Genomic DNA, 21523 nt, shown 5'->3' with positions numbered 1-21523 from the left:
GGATGGTCTATGTATCAGACATTGCCCCATTAGCGAAACACTTAGAGTTCCCAACCCAGAAGGCACCCACCAACTTGATGACACATTAACAATGCACAGTTCAACGATCCAGTTACATGGAAATAGATATGAGAGGCAATGACTCAATACTTTGTGGACAATGAAGGACTAGATATAGAGGAAGCAGTGGTCTAGAATGCACTGAAGTACATATTTATGAGGGAAATTATTGTCATAGCAGCTGAGGACAGAGAGCTTTACCTTCTAACTCACTGGAGAGTGAGCTAGCTGTGCTAAAAAGGCATCATAAGGGGGGGGGATCTCTAGCGGTTTGTTAGGAGCTTAAAGCATTCAGCTCTCAGTTGGCACTGTTGCACTCAACAGGCAGAGCAAATGTTGCTGTGAACCAAATAGGTTTTCTATGCAAATAAAGATCAAATTTTATCTGACCAATTTCGAGACAAACATAAAAAATGTCTACATCACCAATTTGAGGTATAGCATGGGTGGTGGGGGAGGTTATAAACAGAAGAGGGCACGATGGCCCTTTTCAGAGATTTTGCAGATCGCTTTCTACAGCAATACCAGCATTGGAGAGATAATTGGGCATTTCTTGGGTGGACAAAACACGTGTTATTCGAGATGTCACCTAGGAGGATATTTAGGCACAGAGTACCAAAGGAAACATCTGGTCCAAATAGCTTCACAGCTCATTTTCACAGACAAAATATGGAAATGGTTCTTTTGGCTCCAAAGCGGATTGTGCACCTTATATTGTTTGAAAGCAACGGTTCATAGGGAAGCAAAAATACACACCAAAATATTTACCTTTCACTTACAGCTATTTTACCTTTTCTAGTTAATCTGCTACAGGTGGGATTCATTAAACACCGTCAAATGGGGGACAATACAAGGGAGTTACTTCTCTGATGTAGTCTGGCATCTGTGGGAACCTGTGGTATTTAACACTGTCAACACAGAGAAGAAATCTGACTGCGTAGAAAGGTCCTTTTTGAAGCAGATATTGCTATGAAGGAGCTGGAGGAAAATATGATCTGATGTATACCAGTGTAGGAGGTATGTGGCTCTCCCAAGAGTCCTGTGAATGGCACACCTACTTAGAACTTTCTGTTAAGCCTGGACGCACAACAGCGCTGTCAAGAATTACTCCTATTGTCTGTATGGAAAACATGGTAGCTAGTGTTCAGTTTACTAGCTAGATAAAGGTTAATAATGGTAGGGGAGTTGGCCATAAAATTTGCCTCTTTGCAGATAACAACATACTGTTCTATTGCTAGAAGACCCCAAAACATTATTCTCTGCTGTGATTCAGGAAGATGAGAAATTCTGTATGATATTAGGATTGAAAATCATTGTAGTCAAACTTTACTGGTAGAGATTTCACTCTTCAGGAAAGATAAAGAATCCCTTGGTAAAATCTGCCCTCCGTAGGCCTCAGGATCTTTGTAATATTTAGATATCTAAAGTCCTAGGGGCTCAATTTGACAGTTGGAGAGGGCACCTTGAATTGTGTTAGGCAGAATAACTGTGGGAAGGATAGTGGCCCTCCTCAATTACTATATATTTGTCATGCTCCACCTTTACAAGCCTGAAAAGACGAGTTACAGAAGTTTCAAGATGTGTGTATATATATATATTTTTTTAGACCTTTTATTTTATTTGTTTTCCATATAACACAAATACAAACCATACAGTGCGAAAGTCACAAGATCACAGAAGTGAGTCCCCAGGCAGAGAGAGATACAGGAGTCCAGAAGCGAGCGACAGTACATATGCCGGAACAGGCATCATTTAAGATAACCACATCGTGTATATTGGACTGTAACACATAAACCAAGCGATATAACCCAATCGCAGTGCGATTTACTTGACCATTGACACAATTGGTTGTCAAATTAGTCATGAAAAACAGAATGGAAGCCAGCCTTTAACATCAGATGCCGAATCATCATCATAACATTGATCAAGAAGTTGTCCCCATGTCATATTGCCTGTCATCGGTTCGTGACAGACTCATATGCTGTTCCTCTGCTACTCCCCACTCCAGGCGATCTCTAAGCCAGTGGTCTCCTGGACCCTAGCCACCCCTATGGCCACTATACGTTTTGCCAACAAAAGGGAAAGGCGTGCAAGTCTAAGGGGGAATCTTACACCCTTTAGGCCAGACCACCACTCCCAACAGGCAAGCCACCGGAGTCACTGCAATTGCCAACCCCTTTGACCTCTAATGTCCTGGGGACCATCACACTCCAAAACTGTTGCACCCCCATCACATAGCCAAGACAAATTTAAGAAAGTAGCATCCTCCTCACTGCATCGCATACATCTAGCTCCCCTAGAGGGATCCATTCTGTTGAATTTGTAGGGAGTCACATATGCGGTGCAGAACATTGAAATGTAACAATTTAAACCTGTTATTGCAAGCGACAGTATGCACAAATTCTAAGGTAAGTGACCCGTCGGTGTCAGATATCGGACTCTCAAGCTCCCGCTCCAAGGCGTGACGCGCTGCACAGGTTTTTGTTTTAGCATGCCCCCCGAGGGTCTTGTAGAACAGGGCAATTAAGTGCTGCCCTTCTCCCCCACCAAATCAGGCCCCCTAGCATCTCCGACGCCTACGACGTGGCAGAGAAGTCGCACCACACCTCTGCAACACTTTCCAGTTCAGCATTGTGCAGAAAGTGACCTGGGCTTCATTCAGAAGTATCCTGAAATGAGATGAAAAGCTCCCCCTGGATGCAGATCACCCACCATCTGACAGCCCCCCAATCTCCATTGCTCCATAGAAATATTGTCTTCAATGGCACGGTCACAATTCCCTATCAGAGGGAGCCTGACAAAACACCTTCCTCACCACCTGTTCTCAGAGAACCACAGTAGTTCTGACCAGATTCGGAACCCGGTATTACAGTCGACCTCCCCCACCCCCCCCCCTTCCTCAAGCGTTGAGCTAACATGTCTGCACTAAGCATGCCCCAAAAGAGCTGCTTCTCCCACATATCAGTCAGTCGGCAACCTCGTGGCATGCTGTAAATGCGCTGCATAGTAGTATAATTTGATATCCAGAATAGTTCATTTCTCTTCCCCCCCCCCCCCCCCCCCCCCCCCCCCCCCCCGGCCTCTAGATCCCTGCGGAGTGTAGTTAATGGTGCCTAACCCCAAATCAAGGACACAAACAGACTGTCCAGTCTAGAAAAAATCTGAGGAGCCAGCGGAAACAACAAATTCTGGACTAGATACAAACAACACAGGAGGAACACTATTTTGGCGATGGCAGCCCTGCCTATCACAGAGAGGGGCAGTCTATTCCAAAACAGAGCCAAGTGTTCAAGGCCTGACACCACCCCTATCTACATTGAGTCACCTATGAACTGCCTCGGTGTAGGTGACCCAGATACCTAAATATCAGAACCCCTCCATTTCCCAACGAAGACCGTCTTCCAGCGACTGACCGTGGAGTCCCCCCCAAAGGAAACAGAAGTGCATTTGTGGGCAATTCACCTTGAAATTGGAGAAGCTCCCAAAGTCCATCAGCGGGCACATCAACAAGGGTACCGACTCTCTCCTTGCACCCTGAGGTACATCAACGCCTAATCAGCATAAAGGGATACAAACGTGGGTAGAATCTCCTTCCTGAATCCGCCAGCAATCCATTTCCTAATGAAGCAACAGAGCCAAAGGCTCGATCGCTAATGCAAAAAGGGAGCAGTGACTGGGGGCACCACTTTCTGGTCCCTCTACCAACCACCCAGGCCTCAGATAGATCACCTGCCCACTGGAACACTAACAGAGGGATCAGTATACAAAAGCTGCACCCAAGGCCAAAATTATTTGGGCCCAGTTCCCATATCCTGCAACACGGCAATCAGAAACACCATTCACTCCGTATCAAAGGCCTTCTCCAGGTCCAGGGATGCCAATGCCTGTCTCATGTGCTGCTCCTGAGGTCTCATGCAAGACATGTGCTAGTCGATGTATATTAAAAGTCATACTGCATGCCGGTATAAAACTACATTGGCCCTCTTGGACCAGGTCACATATAACACTGCGCAACCTAGTGGCCAGGATTTTGCATAAGATCTTGATATCAGAGATAAGCATAGTGAGCGGCCTATTTGAAGAGGGGTTTGCTGAGTTCCCGGTTCTCCCTCCCAGCCCCAGGCTTAAGCAAAAGACCGATTAAATCGCTGAGTTGCCGGTAATACCCCCACCCCTCTCCCGCACCGCAAGAAGTACCCTTCCAATACCTCTCTCCCGGAGTACAGCAGAGTATGATTGATAAAACACAACCGGAAAGCCATCTCCACCTGGAGCCTTAGACCTGTTCAGAGCCCTTATAGCAACCTGCACCTCCTCCAATGAGATATCCTTCTCCTCCAATTCCTGAACATATTTGGGCTGTGGAAGTTCCACTCTCTGCATAAAGTCATTTAATTCCCCTTCAGGACCTATCGGACCAGCCCTATAAATGGCACAGAAATAATCCAACAAAACAGCCAGGATGTATTGCCTGCCAGTGACCAACACACCAGGAGCGATTCACCTAGGGCTGGAGTATCCATGTCAACAATCGGCCCGCTTTATCTCTTGCCCTGTGTAATGGCTGATGATAGGTCTTGAACATCAATTTATCAAGCGCCCTCCCCCAATTCCTACCAATCTCTCTGTGCAGTCACAGCTATTCCCTACGTGCATCAGCACAGTGTGTCTCCACTTTTTGTATATCAGCCAAGTGCTATTCTGAGGTCTTAAGCTCCGCCTCCAGTGCCCTGCGAACTCCAGATATAGTCCCCATACATTTCCCTTGAATGTCTGCCTTCAGTGCCTCCCACTCAACCGACCTAGTATTTATAGTACCCCAGTTCACCTCCAGGTATTCGGTCGCAGAGGTAGCCGATACTTACCATCAAGGGTATCAGTTAAGAGGTCAGGAGGCATGAGCTGGGAACAGACCCCCGCCCCTTACAGCCCCCCTAACACAGTCTAAGAAGGACAGCAGCATGATTAGAGAGAAACCACCCCGTGTATGTCACTGTTTCCAATTGTGAGTGGGCCAGGACCCCCAGTAGAAAGCGATCCAGACGACTATAAGTGTTTTTGAGTGATAAGTGTATTCTCTGCCCTCCAGGTGCAGCATCCTCCAACCGTCCCAGATTCCCAAATTATGCCTGACCATGGTGCAGGGCCCGCCATGGTGGGTGATGATCCTCTCCCCATCCATAGCCCATATAATCAAAGACCCACACCAGTCTCCAGCAACTCTAACATGTTGTCATAGAAGGATCGATGATCAGTGTTGGGTGCGTGTGTTCAGGATTGTAAGTGGTTCCCCATACAATGTACCTTGAAGAAGGAGATAATGCCCTTCCACATCTGCTTCACTGTAAGTATGTCTAAAGGAGATCCCTGGTCCTACCCAAATAGCTACACCCCTTACATATGACAAGTATGATGCTGAGAAGAGTTGTCCCTGCCATTTCTTTCCCAGTTTCTGGGACTCCCTGTCCAAATGTGTTTCCTATAAACAGGCTATCTGCACTTTGTGTCTTTGAAGGAAAGAGGGTTCTCTATAACGTGTAGAATCATTTGTAAGCCCCCTGACATTCCACGTAAACACACTTATATGTTCAGCCATGTGTCAGGATGCTCCGCCCCCACGTCCGCAAGCATCCTGCTTTGTCTGCCAAAATCCAGCCGTGACACCTCCAAGAAGTCCTCCCGCGATCAATGTACTCCTGCGCATGGTTAGAAGAACCAAAACACTCTCCAACCTAGGAAGACTATAACTTTCAAACCATCCCAACCCCACCCATCCCGGAGAAGCAGAAGAAATAACAATAACAATCCAACATTTCTCTTGCTGCCAGGACCCACAGCCTAACCCCACAACCCTCAACTAGTATCTACCAGTAACATGAAGAGGCAGCCCAGTAGCCCCCCCGCCCCCACACACACACAGAACAGAACATAGTGCCATGTGATACATCATCAAAAGTGTATAGAACCCCCTGTCCCCCCATGTACCAAGTATAGTTTCATGAACCCATATCGGCAACATCGTCTTACACAATATCTCTGCTCCACCCCACTCAGAACCCCACAGATCCAGACTTCCAGGGACCAGTCTTATCCAAGGGTACCTTGTCCCATACCTCTAGCCACCTCCACGCATCGTCCCAAGATTCAAAGAGGTGAGACCTGCCCCCTGCCAGCACCCACAGCCTAGCCGGGTACAGGAGCATATAACGGAGACCCATGAATTGGAGCTTGGCCTTGACCTCTAGGAAGATCCCTGAACCATGTTAGTGTAGTCAGGCTAAATGGAAATTCTTTGATTTTCAAACTGGCCATGATCCTTTTCTCTGGCCCCCCGCAGAATGTAACCCCTGTCCTTATAGTTCACAATGCGTGCTATGATAGCCAGCGACGGTGCACTTGGCCTCAGAGGTGCCACTAGCGCCTGATGAGCTTTTTCGATGACACAGTGGAAACAGTCCTCCAGACCTCAAGGTGTCAGTGGTCCAGCACTTAGCAAAGTGCTCAACAAAGTGCCCCTCGGCCCGTTTGGATACCCCAACAGTCCTTACATTATTGTGTGGGACCTCCTCTCCGTGCCTTCCACCTGTTCTTCTAGGAACCCCACCCCTGGAGGTGACCACAGCCACCTGCTTCTTAACGGAGGCCACTTCGGCCTTTAAGTCCGCAATGGATCCCTCGGCCCCCCCGACTTTATCAGAGACCTTGTCCAAGTTAGTGTGAAGGAGGGTTACGTCAATGGCTACAGTCTTAACTTTCCTCTCCTGTGTCTCCCCTGGATAGCCACAATCCATTCCACACTAGTGGGTTCTTCATTAGGACAAATCTGTCTCCTGATTACCCCTGCTACTGGTTTGTCACATAGGGCGCTGTGAGGGGTCGCCTGGGTAGTATATTGGTCCATGGCATGGGGGGAGGGCAATGGCTGACACACGCACACCCTACGGCCATTGCCCAACACCAGGGAGGGGTTTTAAATATCACACCTGATGGATTTGTTTTATTTTATTTAAATATCCCTCAAAAGTACTACCGTGGCCCCCCCCCCCCTTTGAAATTGACTGGGTCGCCAATGATCAAGGCTGACACCCCTGTGTGAGCATTTAATTATTATTTAAAAAAATGTTTTTTTTTTTTTTTCAATGTGTGGTATCCCTAAGGGCCACGATCGTCCCACCCCCCCTGAGCACTTTTGCTGGTTGGTAGTGAGGGAATCCAAGGAGGGAGCAGCAAAAAAGCTTGTTGCACTGGGCGCCACCAGTGTTAATGGCTGTGATGATGGCTATGTGGCAAGGTGAAGTAATAGTGTGTCTTTTTTGTTCCTTTCAGTGTCTTCAGAGAAGCTGTTGATTGAGGGAAGGAGCGAAGGTAAGGTGACTGACATTTACTGTTGCACACGTCACACACACCCACTAGCAATTTTGTCACCATATCTGCCCTTATGTAGGCTAGTGTTTTAGAGGGACAGTTTAGCCAGTAGCAGAGATGGCGTCTCGAAGGATGACTGCTGCTGATGCTGTAACTCTGGTTACAGTGGACAGCTCTGAAGCAGGATCAGAGACTGAGACGGCAGATACTGAGACAGCCTCTGAGGGAGAGGACAATGGAGCAGAATCTGGGAGTGATTTTTCAGTCAGCGGAGTCTCATCCAACAACATCTCTTCCAGTGATTCTGAGAGAGACAATAAGGACTGTTGTTCTGTCCCTTCGCAAGCACAGTCTGTGCAGTGGGACGGTAGCGGGTTAGCCCAACCCAGAGAGCAGGTGCGTGCAGCAGCAAGCACAGACAGAGTGCCCTCTTGGCAGCCCCCCAATTTAGTTTAGCCCCCAATTCCACCTTTTACTGGTGACGTTCGATGAAAAGTTGATATGGCCAACTTTTTGCCAGTCAACTGCGTCCATCTCTTTTTGGATGTTGACTTCCTTCAGCAAATTGTGCAGCAGACAAATTTGTGTGAAGAACAATTTCGGAGGGAGCATGGAGGCACTCTAGGTCCCCATTCTAGGGCACACCAGTGGACTCCCACTTCGCTGGTGGAGTTCAACATATTTTTGGGCGTTGGGCTCAAAATGGGGTTAGTGCAGAAACCCACCTTGCAGTCCTGCAGGACCACTTGCACTGTTTGGGTAATCCCATCTTCGCACAGGGCCGCAACAGGAAAGGGCCCAAATGGTACTGCGACGACATGAAAATGATCTATCACAGAACAACCTAGTTTTCAGCGGCGAGCACTTGCGTTGTGGGTCCTGGGCTCGGATGCCATATAAGGAAACCTACCAAACCTAGACATTTCTGAAAACTAGACACCTTGGGGGAGTACTCGGAGGCGTGACTTGTATGGATTCCCCAAAGTTTTCTTACCCAGAATACCTTGCAAAGGTGGAACATTGAATTAAAAACTGTTTTTCCTTGCATTATTGCCACACAAACTACAAAAGTATACAGGGATTCATAAAATTCCTACCACCTAGCGTTTTCCCCACTTGTCCTGATAAAAACATTACCCAACTTGTGTGCCTGCGTTAGGAATGGATCACCTGAGGGTCAACTGTAGCCTTCATGTAAGGGATACCATTGACCGTTGTGTGATCCATTCCTGTCATGAGCACTAAGCCCAGGCACACCAGTGCAGTAGCGTTTTTATCGGGTCACGTTGAGAAATGCTGGGTGGTAAGCAGTTTATGGATCCCTGCATATTCCTGTAATGTATGTCACAGAAATGTCTGGGTTTGATAGGTTTCCCTAAATGGTTCCTGATCCCAAGACTATTTAGTACACCCACCGTAGTTATTATTATTGCCTCAATACGTTTTGGGACTTTCCCTGTCACAGGCACTTGGCCTGCCCACACAAGTGAGATGCCATTTTTATCGAAAGACTTGGGGGAATGCTGGGTGGAAGGAAGTTTGTGGCTCACCTCAGATTCCAGAACTTTGCATCACCAAAATGTGCGAAAAAAGTGTTTTTCTTTAGCCAAATTTTGAGGTTTGTAAAGGATTCTGGGTGGCAGAACCTGGTGAGAGTCCCCAGGTGTCTAGTTTTCAAAAATGTGTGTGTTTGGTAGGTTTCCCTTGTGGCGGTTGAGCTAGAACCCAAAATCCACAGCCAGGCACTTTGCAAAAAAAGCATCAGTTTTCATTGGAAAAATGTGATGCGTCTACGTTGCATTTTGAGGCGCTTCCTGTCGTGAGGACTAGGCCTACCCAAACAAGTGAGGTACCATTTTTATCTGGAGACTCGGGGGGGGGGGGGGGGGGGGGAACACAAAATCGAAGAACAAGTGTTATTGCCAATTGTCTTTTGCTACATTTGTGCCTTTCAAATGTAAGACGATGTGTAAGAAAGAAGTCTTTTTGAGAAATGCCCTGTGATTCACATGCTAGAATGGGTACCTTCAAATTCAGAGATGTGCGAATAACCACTGCCTTCAAACTCCATATTTTGTGCCCATTTCGGAAATACATAGGTTTTCTGGATACCTATTTTTCACTCTTTATATTTTGCCAAATGAATTGCTGTATACCAGATATACAATGAAAACCATTGCAAGGTGCAACTCATTTATTGGCTCTAGGTACCTAGGGTTCTTGATGAACCTACAAGCCCTATATATCCCCGCAACCAGAAGGGTCCAGCAGACGTAACTGTATATTGCTTCAAAAAATCGGGCATAACTTAAAAGTTACAGAAGTAAATCTAGACCGCTATGGCTGTTTTTTTTAACTCAATTTCAATATTTTCTTTTATTTCAACCGTTGCTTTCTGTAGGAAAACCTTGGAGCATCTACACAAATGACCCATTGTTGAATTCAGATTTTTGTCTTCTTTTCAGAAATGTTTAGCTCTCCAGGATCTACCATTGGTTTCACATCCATTTCTGTCACTAACTGGAAGGAGGCTGAAAGCACACAAAGATAGTAAAAATGGTGTATGTCCCGGTAAAATGCCAAAACTGTGTTGAAAGATGTGTTTTTCCTGATTCAAGTCCGCCTGTTCCTGAAAGCTGGGAAGATGGTGATTTCAACACCACTAACCCTTTGTTGATCCCATTTGCAAGGAAAAAAAACATATGCTTTCTTCTGCAGCACTTTTTCTCGTTTTTTTTTTTATTTATTTTTTTTCCCAAAAAAAAAAACCGAATTGTAGCTGTGTTTTGGCTAATGTTACAGTCTCCTTCAGGGAAACCCACAAACTCTGGGAACTTTTAGAACCCTCAGGATGTTGGTGGGAAAAAAGGACACAAATGTGGTGTGGATAACTTATGTGGACAAACAAATGGGGGGGGCCTACGTGCGAACTACCCCAAATAGCCAACAAAGGGCTCAGCACTTGGTGGGGGGGACCAGGGGGGAGCAATTCTAGTCAGACGTGTTATCTAATGGACGGCCTTTTCAGCTTGATAGCTTCTTTTGGCTAACATCAGCCGCGGTTCAGAGGAAATTACTGCACCATAACACCGTAGGTTATCTATTATGCATTTTTATATCACATCTTAGGGATACACTGTTATTAAAGTCCAGATCAAAGGGTGTCATCAGAAAAACATGTAGAAACTGTGGGGAAAAAAAAACCGAAATATTCTATTCCAGTATGTCTCAGTCATTGCAAGGTCATGGAAGGCTTGCAGGATATTGTGCGTTTTTGCAAAGGACCAACATACCTAATTCGTAACTCGACTTCACATGCACAACGGTGTTTAATTATTCTTAAATTATAAAGCTTACAAAGATATTTCTATCTGCTTACATTACCAGAGCAGTTTTCTAATATGATACACAGGTCGTGTTGTGCCCTTAAAGTAGGTGCAACAATCTAAGTATTGCTATAAATAATAATGTGTTGTATTATTTGTTTTAATATTGTTTTTATGAATGTAAATTTTAACGATGGGATGAGCAGCTTCTTGTTTGTGAGGCCGATTCATCGTTTTATCCTTCTGGGGTTTATTAAATGAGGTGCCGGGATGAGTGATGGTGTTACCTGTTATAGTGCTGGGAAGCTTAAGACGATAAAAGCAAACGCTTTGCAAAAAGTCAATTTTAAAATCAATAAGTATTAAACATGCACATTATTATATTTGCCCATTTTATGTATATTATTAATCCATATTTTCCCTCATACACGTGGAAAATAGAGCAGAAAAGAATGCCCAATGGAGTTCTTAAATGTGAGTGAGCAATGGGTCTTCTACTAGGGAACACAGTCAGCCTGGCCGCCTGCAGCAGCACTCCTCAACTTCTAAAGGGATACAGAACAGGCTGCTGGAGAGCTGTGAGGTTGCTGATACCTGCACTGGCAGAGATTGCATCAGCAATAACGTCACTCGGAGTGGATGCACAGGCAGCTACAAGCTGTGGTCTCTGCAGCAGCGGAGCAGGCATATGAGAGAAAAGCTGCTTACTCACATAGGCCCTTGTCATTGTCGGGCACTGTCTTCCTCTCTGTCACAGTGCGGGGAGCTGGGGCCTGATATCCTGTGCTCCGTCTCTGCCTTAAACGCATGTAGAAATGGTCCTTTTCACAGTGCTGAACCAGCTCTAATCTCCAACAGCCGGCTACATTGTAGAGCTTATAAAGGAGGACCATCCTACCTTAACAGTGGCATGGACAGCACTGGCTCGCACGGGAAGAGCTGAACAGGGCATTAGTGAGTGAGCTCAGTGACTCACGGAGTACAGTAGCCTGTCAGCGGTCGTACGAGCTTGGCCATCAGCCCCTGCAGCTGTGCAGCCTCAGGAACACAGATTTCTGGGAAAAGTAAGCCCATGGCCCTGTTCAAAAGCAGTGTTTCAACGTGTGGCAATTTGGGCAAAAATGACTGCTCAAGCCCTTAATGCAACTGAGTGCCGAACACAAATGTATATAGTGGCGTTTTACATTACCAGTGAAAGCTGATTCTCCCTACAGCAGCGGGCCCTATAAGATGATGCGAGAAAACCGATAACCAACTGCAGGGTTAAGGCCTGAGGGGTTGAAGGGTGGAGGGCAGAGGAGTTAAAGGTGAGAGAAGGGCTCAGGAGGAAGAGCTCAGTGGATGATAATAAAAATGAGCGAAGTGGAGGAAAAGAAGGCTACAGGAGAGAAATAAGTGGGACAAGTACTGAACTGAAGGATGAGAAAGAGAAGAGGTCGTGGAGAAAACGGGGAACCGCAAAGCCTGGGAGGAGGAAGAAGAGGAACAGGAGCTGAAAGGAGTTGTAGAATTTACATATCACCACGGAGTGCAAAGCACAAGAAAGTTAAAAAGTACCTTTAGAGTGGTAGCCATAGAGGAAGGACACTGGCCCGTGTCCAATAGGAAGTGACCAGAAGGATTACCTGGTCCACAGGGTGAGCGATGTTGGACTAAGCCAATGTTAAGTTCAGATAAGCAAAGGGCTGAGCCTAAGCCTCTTTTAAGTTTTTTTTTTTTTTTTTTAAATTAGTGTGATTATTATTAGTATTATTATTAACAATAGATTTTGCAAACAATACACGTGCATGTTTAATCTAAAAAAAAAAAAAAGAGGTGCCTCCATAGTTGCAAGGTCACTCCCCAAGGATCCACCGATGAAGGCCTACACAGACCAGTACAGCCCTGCCAGATCACCAGGGAGGAGACGGGAGTCATACAGGGAGTCCCAGGGTGTCACTTGCCAGTCACAGAGGGCACACGATGGTCACACAGCAAGTTCAGTGGTGTCCTGCAACTATGAAGGGGCCGTATGTAATCCAGGCAGCATGCCCTCGCATGTGCCAACTCTAAAGCCCAGGCCCTGATCCTCAGAAGTGCTGCAAGGTCTGCGATGTCTTGCACGACCGCCGCCATGTTGCTTCTGTGGCCGCACCAGTCCCCCACATCACTTCCAAGCAGCCGGCCATTGCCAGCTACAGAGACCACTGCCTCTGCTCCCCAGGGACAACTCGGCCTGCCACCTGCAAACTCTCCCGGTGCTGACACATCACCTCTGCCAACCCAGCCCAGAGCCCTGTTGGGAAACCACCAGGCCCCTGAAACCCAGTACAGGCCTCAGTTGACCTCAGCAGATACCTCCACCGTCCCCAAAATGTCAATGTCCGAATACAGAGGGGGTCTCAATAGGGCCACACATTCGTACTTTGTTAAGGATGGCAGATGGACATCGAAAGGACTAATGGTACTTGGACGGAGGAGAGGACTGGGCTGCCACATATTCCAATGCCACCCAATTTCTAAGTATTGAATCTTCTGGAATTCTAGCACTGTTCTGTTCACTAAGTAGGCTGCTGTCGTTATTCCCAATACAAAGACCACATGACTTTATGATAACATCTTGATCACCACAGTTTTGAAATTTTGTAAAAAAAAAAAAAAATTGATGTGATCAGACGTGCTCACCAGTTGCTCAGTACAAACTCTTCCAGTTTACAAGCCGTGCATTCACCGTTCACCTTGGCTGTTGATGGGTTATCATTCTCTAAAAGGGAGTGGAAGGATACTGAATGATTAAAGACTTACAAGATGGTACACATGAAGTCTTTCAAGATATGCCAGTAGGACGTTAAATAGAGGATTAAAACGCTGCAGTTCTTCTAGCATAGACACTGATTGAGGCTTCCATTAATTAAGGTGCAGCTACTGGAAGTTTGACCACTTTGAGAAATTCCTACAATGTCTGGTTGTAGTTTGAGGCCTAATAGTGGTCAAATACTGAGAACTACACCCTCCTTAGGTAAAACGAGGTGGGTGGTCTCATGCCCTGCTGAGCATATGAATAACTCTGCAAAAGTCGTACAGTAAAATCAACAGAAGTTCATTGTTTTCTTAAGTACTATTTTTGTACAGCATAGGAAACTGATGTGTAGAAATTTTCCACAGTGATACTAAATGCCTGTCTGAATGACGAAATAGATAGTAAATTACCGGATGCTGGTGTAACTGTAGAGAGTGAAAAACATTCTTCACATGTGGTGGAGCCGCCCAAAAAAAAAATCCCTTCTGGGAGCAGACACAGCATTCGATAGAACACATCTTGGGCCTATCAATTCTAGATCCATACTACACTCTCCTGGGAGTTCCAGGGGACGGAGGAGCCTTCCAACATGTTGTGTGGGAAATTCTGAGGATCTTTTGATAATGTTGGCCAAACTGGTGTTTGCATCACCGAGGGGAAAAATATAAAGTCACTTCTGACCCAATGTGGGTTATGAAAATGTAGAATGAGAGTGAAACCGAAATGTAATTTTTTGAACTATTGCTGTGGACGGTGAACTTACTAGAGTATATGGTCAAGCACACAAAATGTTATACCCAATCTACGTTAGGACAACAAATATGTTATAAGCGACTCTCAGCCCCCCCAAGTTGCTCTTTTTATGCATTTTGTAGAAACGTCATATCTAAATTAATAAATCATACTAATTGCCATATCCGAACACAAAATAATACAATACACTGGACAGAAGCAAGGAGTTTTGTATTTGTAACAGTTGTTCAATGACATTTGGTTTTTGATGATAACCAATGTGCAATGCTTGAGCGTTTATGTACTGTTTAATGCATTAAATGCAAAAAGAGTTTAAACACACTTTATAAATTAATCCATTTGCACCATTATAAAATGAAAGCATTGATCATGGAATACTTTGAGGAAAAGTGGAAATGGCTCTCTTTTTGCTCTATTTCCCTTCCCTGTGTCGTATATTGTTTTTTTTCTATAATGTCTTATTGTTTTTCCTATAGGTACACTCTTGTTACTCTTATGTCAAATAAATAGTTGTACAATAAAGAAAGTCACCGGAATTGCCCTGCAATGAAGGCTTAATTTGTGTGGGAGGGTTGACTATGAAATGCAGTGTATTCATCGTGTGGTGCTATTAAAGGCAAATTAAGCAAAACATTCTGTGGAATCCTCTAGCTGTTTTGATATTTTAACCCTCACATAAATGATATTGCAATAGAAAATACATACGGTCCTTAAGAGAGAAAATTATAAACATTCATCACATCTTTTTCAGAATATTTTCACCAACAATTCAGACTGTCTTGCAGTTATGCACAGAAAAGCTATTTCATTGATTCTGTCCTTTCCACTTCCAGAAGTAAAACGTTGTGTCTTAGACTCTGCAGAAAGAAGCCACAGAAATGCATACTTCTAGCAATAAAAGTTGTGCCCCTTATTCTGTAGATCCCATTTATATTTTAAAACTGGTGTTTAGTTTTGTGTTTATTTGGTGCTCACCCCATTTGGCATCTAAAAGCACTTCTTTCTGTTAAGTAACATCCCTGCAGAACCAGAAAAGAACTGCCCATAACATGTTGATAATGTATGCGTTTTATGTGAAAGCACTTTAAGTTTCAAGAAAGTCTACCTTAAAACGAGAAACAAGGTTGAATCCAAGATGATGCAGTGGCACATGGGCACACACTATTAAGAACCAGTAGATAGCCTTATGTTGATACACTTGGGTTATCCTTTTGGTCCATCCAGTGTTATCACTTTGGTCCGCCCCTCACCCTAGGATCTAGAGGGACATCAGGACCACTACTACAATACTGTACTGAGCTAGGACACATTTGTCAGGTTGGTCGGTGACCAGGACAAATCACTATAGAGATGCAACCTGCGGAGCCAAGATTTCAGAGATGAGCTTTCATTTGGCTGCTATGAGCAAAGACCAGCTTTGCGGACCCAAGCAGCTTCATGAAAAGCAGTGTCAAGCTAACTAGTAGATACTAGATTGACCTGAGGAACACAGTAGTCAGTTGGAAGCAGTAGCTAAGTTTGCACCTTCATGGTGTATGAGATATTCAGAGGAGTTATCAGCTCATGTAGCAGCCGATGGGTCGTTTGTGATAGAGACCCCTAACAGTATTGTCATGCCCAAAGTGAAGAAACAGAAGGGGGTCCAAAAGGTAGAGCATAGTCTTGAATGATCTGCACCAGGGCTTCAGTGTTAGGTCCCTGACTCTGTTGGATCTCCCTGGGTAGATAGTCCTGTAAGGATGCTTTGTGTAAAGGCCCAGTCAATGTAAATAAGATGAGGGGAAGGCATAGCAAAGTACTTACAGACAGATATAATCCTCATCTCTGCTTATCTTACAGACATTCCTACCATCTTGTGTGGTTCTCGTTACACCCACAGCCAGGACACAATTTGACTGCAGATTAAGAAGTGTAAAAAGGAATAAAGAAGGCAGAAGGTCTTTTCCATCTATGCACTTGGGATCTGAAACAACAGCTCTGTATCCACCGGGACTGTCCAAACACTGCTTCTGTTTTGAAAACAGTTGAAGATTCACCTTTTTAAGGAATACTACTTCATAATGCATTAGAAATAGACGACCTAGTCACCTGGCATATTTCTTATTGATCTTACGCCAACCGTTTACCCTGTAAAGTACTCTGCTGCCCTTTGGCTAGGGTTAGAAATACCACATACAAACATATGACACTAGAGACGTTGCCAAAGTGGAACTATATGATACATTAAAGGTACTAATAAGGAGGGGATTACTAGCCCTCATGTTTAATTTTGCCTTAAATGTATAAGTGGCTTAATCTGTACTTGAAGAGAAACTGAGAGTCAGAGACAATTCATAAAGAGTGTGGCTCTCTTAATAATTTTACATAAATTGAAGGCAGTTGGAATGGCACCCCAACTCTTGTTGACCAAAAGGCAGAACATGTCCTCTGAAGAGACAAGCAGGTGTCCCATGAAAAGGATAATACAACTGGTATAATTTTGGCTTCCATGTGAGGTACCACACAGGTGTGGTCATTTATCTAACCCTTACTGGCTGGGAAATAAGTTAATTTTAACTTGGAGGATGTAAGTTGAAGCTCTTTTAGGACTTACATAGTTCAGAGGCTTCCAAAGCTGTAGAAAAATGGTAATATGTGGATAAAACATGATTGCCAGAGATTCTGCCTCGTGAGATTGAAGACTTTGTGTTACCTATTACCAGAGAAGTATTATCAAAAGTAGTCCAGTCTTTGGGCTACTCTTTACCAGGAAAGAATATCAATGGCAAGCATGCCCACAAAAATACACAGGATGCTTGTTACAGATAACTTAGTAGCCATCTTCTATTAAAAAAATATAGTGCTTTTGTATCCATTAGTGGAGTTTTATCAATTTATTAATACAGGATCTCGTTCAGTAGAGAGAAACTACCTCATTCTGTCTGAAGCACCAGTCGTGATCATTCCCATACTATAATAAAAAGTACATCTAGAATGATCACTGAGGGAAATGATGAATACATAATCAAACACAAAACAGTAAAACCTTCAATTATCACTGTGATGCAATAAATTCATACATCACAATGTATTGCTGTATTGCCCAATGCCCCTATCCAGTATTGACCTCAGACCAGCTCGATCGCTGTCAGGTTTCCAGGTTGCCAAATCGCTGACTTAGTCCCCCATGACGGGGCCCTGCAGGAGGACTCCTTCACTACTGGATCAAGAGACCATCTAACGTGGTTCCACTCACCTCTTAATGCTTACTCCAGGAACTTAAGAAGACTTTTTAAGCTTGCCTTAAGGCTCGACCATTTTGAGTGCCTACATCTGATTACAAAGCGCCCAGAAAATGAGTTAACTTGGATTCATTGGGGTGGTCATGTGTCCTGTTGACCTGAACATTGCCTGCTAGATTCAATACCCTGATTCCAAAAGGACTTTGGTATTTTTATTTGGTTGCCATACCTTGACGTTGCCTGAAGGTGAAGACCCTAGAAATGCCTTGAATGGGGCCAAATTGTTGCCTGGCTGGTGTGGAGAGACAGAGAATGCACAGTTGCTCTTATCTCTTTAAAATGCTTGAGGTTGGCATCACCTCTCTGCTAAAGATGTGAGACATGTGGAAAGCCATATCCATGAGTGACTCTTGAATGTCTCCTGAAAAAACAGGTGAATCTCATAAAGGGTTGCTGCCGGGACACCATGCTAGTGCTGATTATGCTGCCCCTGCGTCTATTGTGTCCATTCCTGTATGGATGATGTACCTGGCTGCATCTTTGCCATCCTGAATGTTTTGTGCCAAATTGACTCTGGGACTGCCAGTAACATTTCAGCAGTTAAATCCCATATTGCATGGGAGTATCATCCCAGCAACCAGCTTGTGTTGCCTAACATTAGGGGGAGCTAGCGGAGGAAAACATCTGTGTCCCTGCTGGGAAAGAGGAACTGGTTGTGACGTGGCAGAGGGGGCCTAGAGTGAAACGGGCGTGCGGGGCACCACCAGGTGCCTGATAGAAGTGATTAGGGCAACTGTGGAGAAGTGATTAGGGCAACTGTGGGCAGCAGTGTAAGATGGAAGTGGCACCTCCCACTTGCACCTACTCTCCCCGGGACCGGATTTGCACAAAAGAGAGGTGAGAATATTCACCTTGGAAACACTTCGGCCAGAGGGGATGCACCCAGTGTGGTGAGGAGAGGGGTGGGAGGGGGATTGCGGAGGGGTGGGTGGCAAATGAATCTCCAGTATAAGATTGATTAGAGAGGGTGACCTTGGGATGGGCCTCCTTCCCCACCACCCTCCTTCGGCTCAGTGATGGTTTGGTAAGCCCTGTCCTGGAAAAGTGAAACTTTTGTTCATGCACCGAAGGGCATAAATAAAAAGGCACTGAGGTCCCTCAGGACTGAAATCTGCATAACAGGAGAGGACTGTGCCACGATGCAGCTGACTCCGGTACTAACTATATATTTTAGAAACCTTGTGTGAATGTCTGCGACCAGTGTGCTGGAGGGTGGCAGTGTTGGAGACATCAAGGTGGTATAGCAGGACTATTCAGTGTCCACCTCCCATGGATGTCCTCAGCCACAGCTGACAGCATATGTCTTCGCACTGATGTGGCAGACAGGGCAGAAGCTTTGGTTGCAACGTAATAGAAAATAGCTCCGTGATATGGGGCTACAACTACCCAAGCTATCACCATGACTGGTTTAAGGTTGATAGACTACCCCATTAGGACTGCCTTTCTCTCCTGGCAAAAGACAAACCCTGGCCCGCCCTAATCAGGGGAAACCTGTTAAATTTACTGAGGTTGTGACCACTACCATGGGCACAACTCAAGGGACACATGCACAAGCCAATACTGTGAATGATCTTCAGATGTGCGCTGCGACCATCCTGTAGGCAATATAGGCATTCAGATAAGCCATATAAAAAGAAGTGAAATGGGACTAGATGTCTTTATTAAAGTAGGAGTCGAGGAACATAGTGGTTAGAGTACCAAACAGGATTAAGTATAGTTGAAGTTGAGCTAGAGGACACTGTGATAGAGCTCAAAATCAGCTGTGCAGAAAGTTATCTGACATTGGAGATGCATGCTCAAAATGCAGAGGGGTGATCCCAACAAAATCAGCTGCAATTTGGAGGATTTCCTGAGGAATCGGAGTGCCCTGAAATTGAACTGTTTCTGGAGATGTGACTGAGGCAGCTACTTTCGGGCTACTCCAACTGGTCAAAACCTTGTCCAATTAGTTGCTACCAGACCTTCATCTGGAGCACCAGCTAGATCCCGGTTACACGTTTCTTGTATTACAGGGACCGAAATGTGCTACTACTTGCAGCTCGATAAAAAAGAAAAGTCCGATTTGGGGAAGTGCTAATTCTTGTGTTTCCAGGTTACATGGAGAAGAGGCAATCCTTTGACTGTGTCGGGCAGATCTTTGTTGTTACAATGCACACTTTTGTTTGTACCCTGCAAAAATGAGTCATGCACTAAAGAAAAAGTACTTTTTTGAAACTACTGAAACAGCCCGGGATTGGACAGAGGAACACTTTAGACCACACAATGAGGCGAACAGGTGCTACTTGAAAGGAAATATTGTGCGCCCAAATCTTGAAACACACCCCTTGGAACAATGATCCAGATGCTGGCGTAGGCTAAGCAAACAACATATACAGAAGGTAGAATCTCTGATGCAGTTATAACTGTCCAGGATCTTTTGAGTAGAGACTCATCAGGAGAAAGTGAAGATCAACCTCCAGAAACATGTGATCGCACAGATCAGGTACACTTGTCTGTTAATGAGAGAGAGCAATCAAAAGCAGTTGTGGGGGCTATTTTATTTAAGATTCCTAGAGATATGAAGCAGTCGGCTTCCAAGTATGCTCTGCCAGACTCAGCTGACGCAATCTTTATATACTATTTGAACTACATTAACATATGTTGGAATAGCTGAGGCAGATATTTATCTGCACTTAGTTGGTTTAATAAGTTAAGCTTTTTGCAGACAAAAAATGGGAATCTTAGAAAAGTATGAATACATTTTCACAGTATGAGGACGTGAAGTTTCAGCATTTGCTGTTCGCTTTCTTTCTTATCTACCTGATCATTCAGTTCTTGAAAACAATGGGTAAGCTAACAAGCATGAACAGTTCATCGTCTTTTACCCATCTTGCCGCCTGCCACGTGCAGAAGCCAGGGTTTGTACAGCTACATGGCTCATGAAGTCACAGCAAAAACACATGATAGAATAGTTGCTCAATATCACATTTATGCTCCTACGAACAACCCTTTGAATAACTGTTCAAAGTTATGTTATAACTTTGCTATTCAATATTTATTTGCTTTAGTGCCGCCACTTCTTCCCGCTGTATCATGATGCTTGAAACATGAACATTACTTGGTGGCAGAATGCACAATTTGGTACATGCCTGTCAGCAAATAGGCAGCATATTTACACATAGACAAAAAAGTAATATTGCAATAACTATTACCTTTAATCTAGTCCAACCCAAGGCTCCAAATAGTGAAGAAATATCCCAGAATGTTCATTCAGCAAAATATGCACTTGTATTCCTTTGTCAGGTAAATTCTCTATGTATTATACACATTTTGGGCATTGTCTGGGATAAACATGCAGTATTCAGTACGCATGGTATTATTTAAACCCAGTAATTATATTAAGTATAGATCATACAAGTAGATTACGATGGCTGTTAGGATCGAAATGATGCTCAGGTTAAATCGTTTGCACAATTGTTTGGTCAGCATGTGCCCTTTCCACCCTAATTGTTCCTTCTGAGCAGTTGGGCCCCTTTCTTCCTCATTCTTCACCATCACTAGCTGTGAGAAGTCAGCGGTATTTCTCAGCTCTGGACCTGATAGTCAACTATTGTCATTTGGGGCAACAAAATGGACTTGCAGTAGGGAGTGGGCGCAGGTTCTATTTAGGGCCAGCATCCTTGATGGGGTGAGGTGGCACAGCCGTTGGGGCAGTGTTGTGTGCTGCAGCCGGTAGCAGGTGAGCTCTTTTCTCATGTGAACATGAATCAAATTCTTAAAACTGGACACTTCATACCCGTTTGTGTTGCCAGTAGTACCTGTTTGAGACCCTTCCAGCGTGGATGTAGGCAATTTGATCTCTGAAAGTTCTTAACCATCACCCATTCGCCAGGCAGAAGATTGTGTCCAAGCCCCTGCAGAGGCAATGGCAAGGTGTATTTCTTCTCTTTATTGATGGCAGAAACACATTTAGTCAATGC

The 21523-nt window shown here is 44.7% G+C and overlaps 1 protein-coding gene across 2 annotated transcripts in view; it reads left to right on the top strand.

Moving 5' to 3' along the window:
- Positions 1 to 21523, top strand: part of ZNF319 (zinc finger protein 319) — a 101128-nt gene that overhangs the window by 12868 nt on the left and 66737 nt on the right. For both annotated transcript variants that reach the window (XM_069217394.1, XM_069217395.1), the window contains exon 2: positions 7387 to 7425. The gene's annotated coding sequence lies outside the window, so the exon portion shown is untranslated. The remainder of the gene's footprint in view (positions 1 to 7386; positions 7426 to 21523) is intronic.

The sequence above is a fragment of the Pleurodeles waltl genome, chromosome 12 (genome assembly GCF_031143425.1).
Source record: "Pleurodeles waltl isolate 20211129_DDA chromosome 12, aPleWal1.hap1.20221129, whole genome shotgun sequence".
NCBI lineage: Eukaryota > Metazoa > Chordata > Amphibia > Caudata > Salamandridae > Pleurodeles > Pleurodeles waltl.
The sequence above is the reverse complement of the archived record's forward strand: the minus strand, read 5'-3'. Positions and strand labels throughout refer to the sequence as shown.